Here is a 14992-nt window from a genome sequence, read left to right on the forward strand (position 1 = left end):
GCCATCACTATTCTCTGAGGCTGAGACAGTTTGACTCCCCCAGGTGAACATATGGGGGTTTCTTGGCAAGGGTTCTTCAGAGAGGCTTGTCATCACCATCCTCTTAGGCTGAAACAGTGTGACTCCCCCCCCCCCCCCAAGGTGAACCTATCACAGTGGTTTCTTGGCAAGGGTTGTTCAGGAGGATTTAACTTTTAGTAACCGTTTTCTGAAGCAATACAACACTTTTCTGTAATTGGAAGCACCATCAATTTCTAGAGTCATAAGAAAAGAGGATCTTTCTGATAATTATAGAATGAGGTTTACTGGTAGACTTGAACATTTTAGATTGCGTTTTTATGTCAATTTTATATTGTATCGCCATTCCCTTGGGATTCTGCTAGAATGACTACAGGAATAATTTAGTTTTTGGGCTTTGATGGAAAGATTTCAAAAGTCCCATACAGATAGACCAAAATAAAGCTGCTTTGGGTCACTTTGGAGGTATGTTGTTTAAATGATGCATGCGTCCCAAGAGTCCGGAAGCTGCACCAAATCTGCGCTCCAGTCCTTAGGACTGGATCGTGGCTTTCATGTGGCTTCTGAACTCTTAGTACACATGCATTCAGTTTGCAACAAGTAAAATGAGGACAAAAGGGAAAAGTGGGAGGAGGAGAGAAAGACTGGTACATTTTAAAAGCAGCTGGAAAAGTGAGACAATAGAAGATTAATCAGGACTGTCCCAGCCAAATTGGGATGGTTGGAGGATATGATGCTCAGTCCCAGCAGAATGGCCAACCCTGAAGACGTTCCCCTAGACAGCTGCTTCTTTAGGCCTGGAAGCATTAGGGAAGAACATGTATTGGTTTCTCGGCACTGGGCCCATTTGTCTGAAACAAAGAGCAATGTAGGCCTAAAGCGCTTTTCTTTTAAATTCAACTGCATCTGGAGCACAGAAGGTGGTCCTAAGGGACTAGGGTTCCAGCAATTCCTTGGCAGCTGCTTACGCCAGGCCCTGAAGTTGTTATGCTGTAATTTAAACACATTACTTCTTGTCCTTCCTTCAGTGAATGTGCTTAACAATGGCTTCCCCTTGTTCTTTGGCTACATAAAGGTTTACTTGATCTTCCCCAAATCAAACTGCTATCAATGTGGCAGCATAGACATACAGAACAATGCCTTCCCCTCTAATATATGTAACAGTGCACTTGATTACATATTTGTCTACATGAGGGGGCAAGTGCTTTTAAGCATAGCCTGTGTCAAGCTAAAATATGAGTAACTCCAGGAATGGAACAATAGGGAACCAGATGGTGGCGATTCTCCCCCAGGTAAACTGGACCACTGATCCTTACTCACATTTCCACCAATTAAATTATGTTGCAACACACATACTTTGGAAGCTTCTAGCTTCTGAAATTAGAGACTAGGAAAGACACAGAGATGAACAGAAGAAATGCATTTCTATATAAGATCTTTTTTAAAAAAACGCATTTCAATTAATCTGGAATAATTGTCACCACCCCAGGATCCATACTCACAATGGGTAAAGTTCAGATTGTAATATCTGCTTCAGTTGTAAGTATGCAAAAATATTGAAAAGCACACTTAATATTGTTTCATCATCCTATGCATACAACATAGTGATTAAAAATTTGTTGCGATTATGTGGTATTCAATAGGCAAGCACCCAACAGCCTAACTTAATTTTGATAAATGAAACTACTGGTAGCTGTTTTAGAGGTATTTCCTGTTGGGAAATGTGTGAGAGAGTAGTGGTATCTCTAGCACAGTACTCAAACTGGCAAGGCAGAATCTGAGCAATAACCAGTCCCACACCCATCCATATTCAATAAGAATCCGTTTTCTTGGTAAAACATAAAATAGCTTTACTTAAAATACTTGTCCGTAAGTATTGCTGGTACAAGTATTGGTCCCACAATTGTGAATTCTAGCATTTCATGGGCATTTCTTCCTAAAGTACCAACTACTTTGTTTCCAATGACCAACTCCTCCCTCTTGATTACGATCAAGTCCAGGATTGCTGATCCCCTTTGTTCCTTCCTCTACTTTTTGAAATAGGAAATTATCTGCAGAGCACATCAGAAATTTGTCTCCTAGCACATTTCAGGGCAGTTGAAGTCCCCCATAAATACTGATTCTTGCATCTTTGAGACTTTTGAGATTTTGTTTCTGAAAAGCAATGTCCACCACCTCTTCTTGATTTGGTGGCCTGTAATATATTCCTACCACAGTGCTGTATTGTATTTACTTATTTCACTATTTATTTTTACGCAAATGCTCTCAACTGGTCCACTTTGATTATTCACATAGAGGTGAAGCAGATGGTCTTGAAGGAGCAGCCTCTGGCCGCTCCGGCTGCGGATGCAGTGACCACATGGCCTGCTCCCAAAATGGGCCGCTACTGCAGTCCCAAGCTGCACTGGCCAGGAGTTAATCTAAATCAACTCCTTTTTAGGCTGACTTTTAGGCCCAGAGCATGGCCTTGGTGTAGTTTCTAGCCATTTTGGTGGTGTGCGTCATGTAAATGCCACACCCCCAAAGTGTCCTGAAGTTGCCTTATTTGGCCCATGTGTTTTGGGTCATAGATTTTTTTTACAAGTGAATTTGACTTTGACATATAATGCTACTCCCCCCCCCCCCCTTTTCTGCCTTTTAAATAGGTTATAACCTTCAATTGCACTATTCCAATCATGAGAGTCATCTCACCAGGTTTTCATTATGCCTATAAGGTCACATATCTGGGTCCTCATGATGGCATGCTATCATCAGCACCCTGAATTCAGAGCAATAGCAAATTGGCAGCTAGTGCAGCTCCTTCAAGAGGCTGTTATGTTTTGTCATAGTCTGGTCTAGCTAGAGCTTCCTAGTCATCTTCAGGGGCAACCTTGTGTAGAGTGAATTACAATAGCCTAATTTGGAAGTTATCAGTTATAATGGGCTACTGTGGCTAAGCTAGCCTTATCCAGGAAAGGCTGTAGCTCTGGCTATCTGCTCTGGTTAGTGGTGGCTCATCGATTAAGCAGTGGTGAGGAGAGACACCTCACTGTTTGTTTCATGAGTTGCCTGTGTCTCTGATGATCCTTTTGCGGGGTGAGATTTGCCATGCTTGTACTTCCTAGACTACATGTGGGTTGGATACAATTTGAGCTCTAGAATCAGTGCACTGGCAGATGGCTGCAGACACATTTTGGGGGGAAATGTGCATGGACATACAGACATTTTGCCTAGAAAAAAATGGACACATTTTTCTAGTGTGTGCAAATCACCACTTAGGCATGGTTTGATCAATGGAGATTGTCGCATGTGAAGTCCATGCTGCATCTGTGCTGGATTACATGTGGATTGTAACAGTCAGCAACGGATCTTATTGCACTGCCCCATGGCTTGGTAGCAGGCAACCCGTATCCAATGTGGGCCTCTCCTGCAGCATTTCATGAACAGGATTTTCCCATTCATGAAAAGCTGCGGGAGAAGCCCAGGTTGGATATGGGCTATCTACTTCCCAGGCATGAGGCAGTGCAATAAGATCCATTGCTGATGGTTACAACCTGCATACAACTTGGTGCAGATCCAGCTCAGATTTTATGTGCAATAATTTCCAATGTTCTGATGTGTGTTGTATCATAATTTAATTGGCAGAATTAAGAAGAAGAGCCAGTGGTCCAATACGCCAAGATTTGGGTGCATACTGAGACTAAACAGGCTATATAGTCAATGGTATACAAGGTATACAATTTAAAAAGCATGAACACAAACAGATAATCAGTAAAAAAAAATAAGTGAAAAGAGGAACAGATTCCATCCAATATAAAAGAGCAACAACAGTGGAATGACACTTGTCTGGATGTGCTGATGTAACATGGACTTTATAGATGCATCCATCCTTTCTTCTTTCTAATGAACATAAGCAAGACTTCTCAGCTGGTGTGGCCAATCAAGGTTTTTGTATTCTCTGTGCAGTACATGCAGTTTGGCCTTAGCATAGTGCAGAAATATGACATGGAGCTTGTCTAACAGCATCACTGATCTTCCCTCCTTCCCTCCATATAATTAATGCAATTCATGTAATCTAGTTTTAGAGCAAGAACTGAAATAGTATCCCTTTGGGATTACTTTAGACTTGCCTGTGTCACAGTAATCCTAAATGCCAAATCTTTGCAAAGCACTTTCACATAATAGAAATTGGTATTAAATAAATGCACCCTACTGACAGCTCCTTATATATACATAGTGACATGTGCTTTATATTTATTAGCCAAACAAGGAAATATTTCTTGGTAACATCTTAAACACATGTACAGGAGGAATGTCAGTGAAAATTAGGATGCTGATTTTCACTGCAATGCTGTGTTCTGCCCCCCCCCCCAACATAACCTGTAAACTGGTATGTTTCTGTCTGTTAATATATAACGTGCCTGAAAATGCACCAGGCACCAAGAGGAATATTTGTGGACCTTGGATTTTGGAGACTTTTAGGCTTCAAGACATAGCTGTGCATTTTGCATTTCAATAAAGTAACTTCAGCAGAACCATTTCTGCCAAAAGCAGAGTGAGGAAAAATGAAATTGCCTATTCGCTATTGTTTTCATAGCGTCCACAGTCTTCCTTAGCTTTGGGAAAATCTGCTTCATTAGTATGTACTACCACTCCTATCTTACTTACAAGGGCAGCATAAAATAATCTGGAATTCTTCTGTGAAGTGGCAGAAGGCAAACACTGAATGAACAAAATACAAATCTAGTTTAAAAGAAAAGCCAATTAGAATGAAGGTCAAACTGCTCAGAAAAGCAAATTTACTTTTAAAACATCTTGAGGCATAAAAGCAAAGATTATAAGGGAAGTTTTGTTTGCATACTTCTGTTGAGCCTACAGAATGTGGAGGGGAGAAATACTATATTTTGCTTGTAGGTGACTTTTATTATTGTTTTTAATGATACATAAATATTGCATATTCATGCAGCATTTATTTCGCAATGTGTACACTACCTTGGATTCTCCCTATTCATGAAATAAGTAAATAAATAAATAAATAAATAAATAAATAAATAAAAATAATCAGTAAATTCATTTAGAACATTTTTGGTTTCTTTTAAAAAATAATTTCTTAGTGTTTTTAATACCTTTATGAAGCCGCTGGGCCTTTTCAGTGACTGCCCCAGGGCGGCTGTTGAACTCCCTTTCAATGGAAGCTAGGCTAGTCCCCCCTCTGCTGTCTGCTGAAAAGTTCCCTATGAGTGAATACTGTTCTATTTATCAACTTGCTATTGAATTGTTTTGAGTGTAATTGTGTTTACATATTCCAATTTGTTTGGTTGTGCTTTTCTTTTAGTACTTTTATTGGCAGACATTATTCAGTACTGTTTCTCAGTTCGGGGAGAAAGGCCTGCTATCAGTCAAATGAGACAACAAAATAAAAGGTCAGGCAAGACAGAGATTTTAAAAAGCACCTAATTTTTACAATTAAAGTTATTTTTCATTTTTTTAAATTAAAAAATCATACCACAAAGTTTAAGTTTGCAGATCCATGGAAGATTCAATAGCTATGACTACAGAGGAAGCAAAGGGATAAATCACTCCTTACTCAGTCAAATCATCATGCTATTTGCTTAAAAATAAATACATGCAATTGGCTATTGTGTAAAAGCTTCCATGTCTAGTTTAGCCATGACCTTTCTACATTTTGACCAATATCTCATATGTCTCTGAGCCTATCCACAGCCCCTTGTTGGGGAGGGGGGCATTTCTGCCAAAAAGGATCAAATTCTGTTAATAGAAGACTTCCAGCCACTTCCAGAATTGCTTTTCGAGGGGGGGCATTTGTGGCACTGTTACAGGCTGCAATAGGGCAGAAAAGTGGTCCCCTGGGCTCCTGAGTTTGCACACCCTAATGTACAAAATGCTTATTCCTGGGTAAGCATGTGCAGAATTTCAGCCTTTATTCCTTTACACCTTTTTAGTATATGAAACCTGTATTAGTATTTGCATCCGTTACGAGCGGAGCTCCTATTGAGGTAGTGTGGGGCAGGGGGAGGTATGGCGGTGGGAGAAGGGACTTGCGTTCCAGGGGAAGGCGAGATCGATGCGTCATATCTATCTCTCCTTCCTGTCCCCTTCCCAACCTAAGGGACCTGAGGGTCACTCCAACCGTGCCACAAACCCTGTCGCTGCTCCTGTGCAATGCCAGATCGATTAACAACAAGTCCCACATCCTCCACGATCTGTTGGAGGACTATAATTGCGATCTGGCTTGCATTACCGAGACCTGGCTTGGGCTTGAAGGAGACGCTGTGTGGGCTCAGGCCCTGCCTGCCGGGTTCTCGGTGAAGGACCAGCCCAGGTTAGGTGGGCGGGGGTGTGTGTGGCCTTGATATATAGGAACACCTTGTCTCTCACCAGGAACCACATCCGACAGACTTCCTATATCGAGTGTATTTACCTGACCCTAAAGGCCAGGGACAGTCTGGGGATTCTATTGGTGTATCGGCCACCCCGTGCGCTAATGGACTCCCTTAACGAGCTGACACAGCTGGTCGTGGAGCTGATGCTGGAGACGCCCAGGCTACTTGTCCTGGGCGACTTCAACATCTCCCTCACAGCCAGCTATGTTCCATCCGGTGCGGCTCGGGAATTCATGGATACCATGACGGCCACGGGCCTGTCCCAGCTGATTTCGGGTCCTACGCATTTTGCGGGTAATACTCTTGATTTGGTCTTCTGTTCGGATGCGGAAAATCTGTGGGCGGAAATAACCAATATTTTTCCCCTGTCATGGACGGATCATTTCTTGGTGGAGGCAAAAATCTACCCAGATCCCCCCCGGGGGTGGCGGACCTATTAGGATGGTCCACCCTCGAAGGCTGATGGAACCCAAAAGGTTCCAGGAAGCCCTAGAGGGATACATGGTTGGAAGTGACGGCGACTCTGTTGATGCCCTGACTGGTATTTGGAATACCGGTCTCTCTAGGGCTATACACAGTATCGCTCCCAAGTGCCCTCTCAGACCCGCTTCCAAGCGTAAGCCCTGGTATACGGAAGATCTCCGGGCAAGGAAGCGGGAACTGCGACGGCTAGAGTACCGTTGGCGGAAACACCTTCGCTCAGACGACAAGGCTCTCCTAGCCCAACTGTTAGAGGACTATGGAGAGGCGATACGAGCAGCTAAGAACTTGCGCGTCCGCGGAGTCGCGTCCAGCAGAGTTGTTCAGGGTGGTCAGGGAGCTAACTCAGCTCCCTCCTGCCCTGAACCAGATCCTTGAACCTTCTAAGGCCTGCTGTGACCAATTTAATAACTTCTTCGCGGATAAAACCTCTCGGATAAGCAAAGGTCTTAACGCCGACATTAGAGCAGAACCTAGGGTAGAGGCGTCCAGAGCCTCCGTGGACTCCATTAAACTGGATCGGTTTGAGTTGGTAAGTACCGATGATGTGGACAAGATCCTCGGAAGTGTTCAGAAGACAACCTGCTCCCTCGATCCCTGTCCCTCATGGCTAGCGGCTCAGGGGGGACCGGCAGTAACTTTACTGTTACGCCGGATTATCAACACAGGGAAGGGCAGTTTCCAACTGATTTAAAATTGGCCATTGTAAAACCTTTATTAAAAAAGCCCTCCCTCGACCCCCTGGTACATAATAATTACCGGCCAGTTTCGCTGCTGCCATTTTTGGGGAAGGTGATCGAGAGGGCGGTTGCAATCCAGCTTCAGTCGATCTTGGATGAAACGGATTATCTGGACCCATTTCAAACTGGCTTCCGGGCGGGTTACGGGGTTGAGACGGCCATGGTCGCCTTGGTCGATGATCTCCGTCTGGGCATCGACAGGGGAAGCGTGTCCCTGTTGGTGCTCTTGGACATCTCAGCGGCTTTCGATACCATAGACCATGGTATCCTTCTGGAGCGCCTGGTTGAGGTGGGAATCGGGGGCACTGCGCTCCAGTGGTTCCGGTCCTACCTCTCTGGGAGGTTCCAGATGGTGCAGCTGGGAGACGTGTGCTCCGATAGGAGGGCCCTTACAACTGGGGTCCCCCAAGGAGCCATTTTGTCTCCCATGCTATTTAACATTTACATGAAACCACTGGGAGAGATCATCCGGAGACATGGGGCGCGGGGTTATCAGTACGCTGATGACACCCAAATAGTTTTCTCTATGTCTCCGACTGATGCAGTGACTGAGGATGGCGTCTCTCCTCTCGTGGCCTGTCTAGAGTCAGTAATGGGCTGGATGAGGGAAAACCAACTCAGACTGAATCCAGAGAAAACGGAGGTACTTGTGATAGGTTCCCCTGGTCCAGGAATGGCGGTGGTTCCACCTGTCCTGAACGGGATCACGCTTCCTGTGAAGGACTCCGTGCGCAGTCTGGGGGTGCTTCTTGACTCGTCGCTTCACCTGACAGCTCAGGTGAACGCGATGGTCAGGAGCACCTGTTATCAGCTTCGGCTTATCCGCCAGCTGCGCCCATACCTGGCCCAGAGGGACCTTGAAACAGTGGTACATGCTCTGGTAACCTCAAGACTGGATTTCTGCAATGCACTCTACATGGGGCAACCCTTATACCAAACTCGGAAACTACAGATGATACAGAATACGGCAGCCAGGCTGATCACTGGTACTTCCAGGGTCAGCCACATTACACTTGTGCTAAAAGATCTGCATTGGTTGCCTATTCGCTTCCGGGCACAGTATAAGGTGTTGGTGATTACCTATAAAGCCCTAAATGGCTTGGGCCCAGGATACCTGAAGGACCGCCTCTCCCCGTACATTCTGCCCCGCACCCTCAGAACTTCTGGGCAGCAACTACTTAGGGTTCCAGGGGCTAGGCTTACCTCTACTACGAGGAAGACATATTCCATCGCCGCCCCAGCCCTATGGAACACGCTGCCCACAGAGCTCCGCTCGGCCTCCTCCCTGGCTCAATTCAGAAGGGAGTTAAAAACCTACCTATTCCATGCTGCATTCCCCGATTGAAGTTCCAGCTGGCTTCCCTTCATCTCTTGCTGGCAAGAAGATTGGCTAACGGGTTTTTTTTTAATTGTTTTATACTGATGTAATTTGATTGGATGTATTTTTATGTATTGTATTGTTTATTATGTTGTTCACTGCCCTGATCTTTGGAAGGGCGGTATATAAATAAAAATTTTATTTTATTTATTATTATTATTATTATTATTATTATTTATATAGCGCTGTAGATTTTCACAGCGCTGTACATAAAACAATAAATATATAAGAGTAAGCCTGGCTATGGTGTACAATCTAAGAAATAATAGGATAATACATATAAAATACATAGCAATACTGGAAATGGTTCAATAAAACAGGCGACAAAAAGAACATCAAATAGCAAATGATAATATTGCAATGCCTGGGAACCCTTCTCTGAACAGGATGGTCTTCAACTACATTTTGAAGCTGGTTAAGCTGGTCTTCCCTAGTGAGATATACCTTAGCAATATAGTTGCTTGAGTGTTGGACTAGGGACTAGTGTACACATTTAAAATACTCCTCATTCCAGTCAAACAGAATGTTATCTAACCCCACATGATTCATAGGTGTTTTGGCTTTGTGTCCCCCCCCCCCCCAAAAAAAAAAAAACCCTCTTTTTAAACTCCACAGAAAAAGGCTTTGTGGTTTTTACTGGAATGTTTGCTGAAATCCACAGAAATGCACATTATTGCACATATGGCCATCTGTGTGCCTCATGTACATTTGGATGGCTGTGCAATTTCGGCAGAGCAAGGGGGAATAGATGTGGATTTGCACAGGAAGGTAGCCAATTAACCATCAAAGCAAATGCAAAAATGTGCACCAATTTGCATAGTATATTTATATGTAGAGTAGCCCTAGGACACTCCTATTCCTAGAGACCAGGGTTTGAATCTCTGCTTAACAAAGGAAACTCCCAGTGATGTATTCAAGTCTTTTAGTACAAGTCTGAAGTCAAATCTCACGCCTGTACCTTCAAGTCTCATGTCGAATCTCAGGTCCTTGCAAGATATTTTCAAGTCAAACCTCAAGTCTGAGGCCAGCTTTTAACAGAAAAACAAAGGAGGTAGGGTGTGTTTCTTAGAGAGAACAGCAACTGTGTTAAGCAATGGGCTTGAGGAGGTGATTGAGGTCTGCTTGGCAGCCTGTACCTGCTGCAAATTGGATAAGCATTCTCAAGTTTTTCAAAAGCTTTAGAAGGATCCTTTCCCCTCAAGCCTATTGCCTAATGCATTTGCTGTTCCCTTCTGAGAAATGCACCCCACACTTTGGGGGCAAATCTTGCCTGCTGCTCAAAATGAATGGCACCAGCAAGTCAGTCACTAAAAATATAGAAGTCTCAAGCCAAGTCGAGTCAAGTCAGTGTGTCATTTTTGCCAAGTCAAGTCCCAAGTCAAGTCATTGAAGTCCGAGTCAGTTGACTTGAATCTACATCCCTTGAAACTCCTTGGTTGACCCTGGGCAAAATCATCGTCTCAGCATTACAGAAAGGCAATGGAAGGCTTGTTTCTGTGAAGAAATCTTGCCAAAAACAAAACAAAACAACAACCTCTGATAGGGTCATGATAAGTCAGAGTAGATTTGAAGGCACAAAACAAGAATTAGTAGATCTAATGGTTAAACATTAACCAGGAGAAAAATATAATAAATAAATAGGAAGAAGCCATGCCTACATTATGTCTTTGTGCTTAGATATCTTATATGAAAACATTCTCATTCCCAAATGTTATATGCAGATTATTTGGTAGACAGGTACCTTTTAGTTTCTGATAAAATTTTCAACAACTTCAGAACCTCAAGGAATACAAGAGCCTCTCTAAAAATGCTGTGTGTTGAGAGTTTAGCAATGTTATTCTCTCTTTTTCACAAACATTCTGACAGATGAGGGAGTTGATATTACTGCTATGCTGCAGTAGCATAAAATGAGGCTATTACACATAATCATATATGTATATATCTCCTTTCATGGTTCATGACTCCTAAGGAAAAATATTTAAAAGGCAGCAGCCATAATCTTAAGCTTATTTTCCCCCTGCCCCCTATTTCAATAAGTGTTCTCTTCAAGGAAACCAGATAAATAAGCAATATGGTAAGGGATGTATTGTTTAAAGATTGATTTAAAAATGAGAAGTATGGGGAAAGGAGGGGACAGACTACAAGGCAGGGGGAAGTCTCATTAAAAAGGTATTTCATATCTCAGAGGCAGACTCAATGCCGTGTGATGTGGCAGTTTCTATAGTGACTGCACTCTTTCATTTGAAAGCACAGTAAGCAGTTATACAAAACCAAAGCAACTGCCTGGCTGGCCAGTGTGTCTCCCCCTCATCTCCCTGCCACGCATAACCCACTAGCGTAAGGATTTTCTCCATTTGCATTGAAAATGCCCTTCCCTCTGAAAGAGCTTTTGTTACAGAATGGAAGGCTAATATTCAGCAAGAGGACAATGGGGAACAGAAAATTAGAATACAAGAGTATGTCTCCACCCGGGTGGTGTTGTCCTCCCACCCCACAATTTCTCTGTTTCTCTCATTCTCTCTCTAGCCTCCCAGCATAGTGTGCGTCTGTCTGTCTGTCTGTCTGTCTGTCTCTTCTCTTACTGCACTCAGTAATGTAATCTGGAGTGCATCACATCTCAAAGGCCATCCTTGATTAGGGTTGCATTCGCACTGCAGAAATAATCCAGTTTGACACCACTTTAATTGCCATGGCTCAGTGCTATGGAATTCTGGGAAGTGTACTTTGTTGCAGCACGAATTGTCAGGGTCATACCCTCAATTTTCGTTACAATTTTCCAGCTGCTTTTAAAGTGTCTCCATTTTTCTCTCATCCTCCCACCTCCCCCTTGTCCTCAGCTTACTTCCACTGCTACAAACCATTTCAAAGTGCAAAAGTGCCCTTCCCAGCAGACTCAGGCAAAAGCAAGATGCTGCAGCCTCTCCTACATTCTCTGAAGATGCCAGCCACAGATGCTGGCAAAACGTCAGAATGAAACTCTTCTAGAACATGGCCACATAGCCTGAAAAACCCACCAAAAACTCTCCTACTTGTCTGTTTTTCCTTGTTTATAACTGTTGCCATCTTGACTTCACTGATGTTGCCTGGTCACATGTGTCCTTGTTTTCATCTGTGAAATTTTAAAAGGTATGCAGATGACTGCACCATCTAGCTCATGATACCATAGTTTTATGGGTGCTTGGCTTTTTGTATGAGTTCCCCCCATTCTAAGGGTATGAAATGCCACTCCTGAAGCAGTAGGAGCTTTATGCTAAAATGCGGTAATATTTTGCCTTTTGCCTCACACACCACTAGAAAGTGCCCTCCAGATAATTTATTCCAAACTGAATTCAGCCCTCATGCTAAAAGAGGTTCTCCACTCTTGCTTTAATGTAGGTGATTTAGAGGCCTATGGATTGTTGGAATATGCAGTTTAGGAAGGAGCACTTAGAATTCCCATCCGGAGAGCTGGAGTGCCTCACCAAATTACACATCCCCAGATGCCATACGATGCAGCCATGATGATTCAAGTGGAATCATTCTAATGTATTTGTGTAGTGTAAAAACAAGCCTGGGTCTAGCCTGGACAAACAATTGGCTTTAGCTTTCAATCATTTTTGTCATTGTGGACATTGTGGTATTATAGTGTCCCCGATTTTCTAGATAGCATGGCCTGCTGGTAGCAAATTCTGAGAGTGCTAGGCTGAAAAAGTAACTTTTCCAAGCTGTGCTTAAAGAAACCAGTCCATGAAAATCAAGGGGTTAATTAAGGGATGAGCACAAATCTTTTCCCTCTGGTGCTAAATTAATTGGTCTCTGGACTTTTCCAGCTCTGAACAGAGCCTCTAATCACTATTCACAAAGTAAAATTAAAATCTGGTTACATGTGGGTGAATGCTGAGATAGTATATTCACCAACTTCAGTTTTCTGTCCCCGAATAATGGCTCATAACATCATGGGAAGATTTTTAAAAATCTGTTTCAGCCTGTTTGAAAAATAAATACAATAATTACTCTTGGGGGCTTCCACAAGAGGCATAGTCACTTTTTTTTAAACCAGAAAAATTGTACTGTGGGGAGTCTAGAGTCAAATGCTAGAAAAACAGCCTTGGCAAAATGCATGCAGCCCCAGAGTTTAAGCATGCACTTCAGAGATTTTATCATTTTAGATACATAATTTGTGGTTTTAAGTGCCTATAATCTGTGGTTTTAATTGTGATTTTATGTAAATTGCTGGATTCCCTGAATGTATAGAGAAGGGTCCAAATCAGTAGCAACCACTACCACTTTCTGCATTTGCAGTCATGTGGACACTTATTTGGGAATAACCCCCATTGAAGAAAATGAGATTTTCTTTTCAGTAAGCACATATAGGGTTGTATTGTAAATCTGGTTTACCTGCAGGTGAAGCCAGCTGTGGATTTCACACCCAATGGCATCTTTATGAGGACCAGCAATTTTAAAGTGAAAATGTTAGGAAATCTTTTGCTTAGATGCAAAGCGTTTGTTGAGATTGCTACCCCCGCCATTATATTTTTATGTATTTGTAGCACCTCCATTTGCCATGATTTTCATAATAGTGTTACAAAGTCACACTGAAATGACAGACAAAATCAAAATCTACACACTGTAAGTGGAATGGCAATTGAGTGTGCAGTGTGTGTACAATTTATCTCAAGAGCATATCATTATTTTTGGACCATTTGCCACTCTTGATGAGTTTATATAAGCACAGATGTATTTGTGAAATTCAGTTGTAGGAGGAAGGGGGGGATCTTGGAAATAATTAAAATTAAATTGAAACTGCATGGCTGCATGTTCACACATGCAGATGACCAAAAAAAAGGGGGGGGGCAGGGAAGAAAAGGAAAGGAAAGAAAGAAAAGATGTAGGGTGGAAACCATGTGTTTTGTTTAAGGAAATAATTTCTTTTATAAATCTACTGGGTATTACAGAAGACAAATAATCTAATAGCTTGTCAGTGCTGTCCATGTGACTTGTAATGTAATGTACTCACAGCGACTCAAGAGCAATGATGCTTCCTCAGCATTTTCCGCAGCTGTAGTGAGTCAGATTTTCTGGCTGGTTCTCTGCATTAACTCAGTGAGTGGCTCCGTCTGCTATAAGAGACAGCATCCCAGTTCAATTTTTGAGAAACATTGTATTCACCCTATTCTTATTTATCCTATGGTGGAGAAGTCTGCTCTGCCTTCAGTTTTACAGCAGCTATCTTCTAAACAGAATGTCTAGCACAACACTTAAACCTAGCTCCTTCTGAGAGAGGCAACAAGCCAAGTTACAAATTCCATATTAAGATAATGCCTTTATTGGAACAACTCCAGGGTCACTGAAAGCATGCAAATGACCAAATTATCTAGATTTCATCAGACAAGATTACAAAAAAGCAGGTGACCATGGCATAATGTGAAGAGTAAGGCTGATTTAATGTTGAAGTTTGCATGGTCCAAGAGGCTTATGAGGAACTGGTGTTAGAGGAGGAGGGACTTGAGACATTCATATTAGAATCTCCCAGGTATTGTGATATTTTAAGGTTGTATCTGCAACTGTCTCTGAGACTGCTGGGAACATGAAACAAGCTGTGGTTGGTTTTTAAATTCTTTTGGGGGTTTTTTGGGCTATGTTCTAGAAGAATTTGTTTCTCATGTTTCTGTAAGAAAAAGCTGTGGTTGATTCTCCATATCAAACATTACTATTGTAGATTTGTAAAACATTTAGAAGTTATAGGCCAGAGTTTAGCAGAGGTGTAACTACGGAGTTATATCTGAGGGCATTGCCCTCACTCCAAGGATTCTGCCTTCCCAGTGAATTTTCCTTCCATTCCCAGTCTTCTAGCACTGCAGAGAGTGAGATGCTGAAGAACATCCATGACTAAAATTCTTATATTTGCCACGGTAACATTTCCTTGATAAATTTGCTTGCCCTTTTTCTTTGGATGGCTAACTGCATTTCTAAATGCTGAATTTAAATGTAAAGCTAAATGTACCGAGTTACTT

This window comes from Sceloporus occidentalis, unplaced genomic scaffold (genome assembly GCF_023333645.1).
Source record: "Sceloporus occidentalis isolate IW3139 unplaced genomic scaffold, rSceOcc1.0.p SCAF_1, whole genome shotgun sequence".
Lineage (NCBI taxonomy): Eukaryota > Metazoa > Chordata > Lepidosauria > Squamata > Phrynosomatidae > Sceloporus > Sceloporus occidentalis.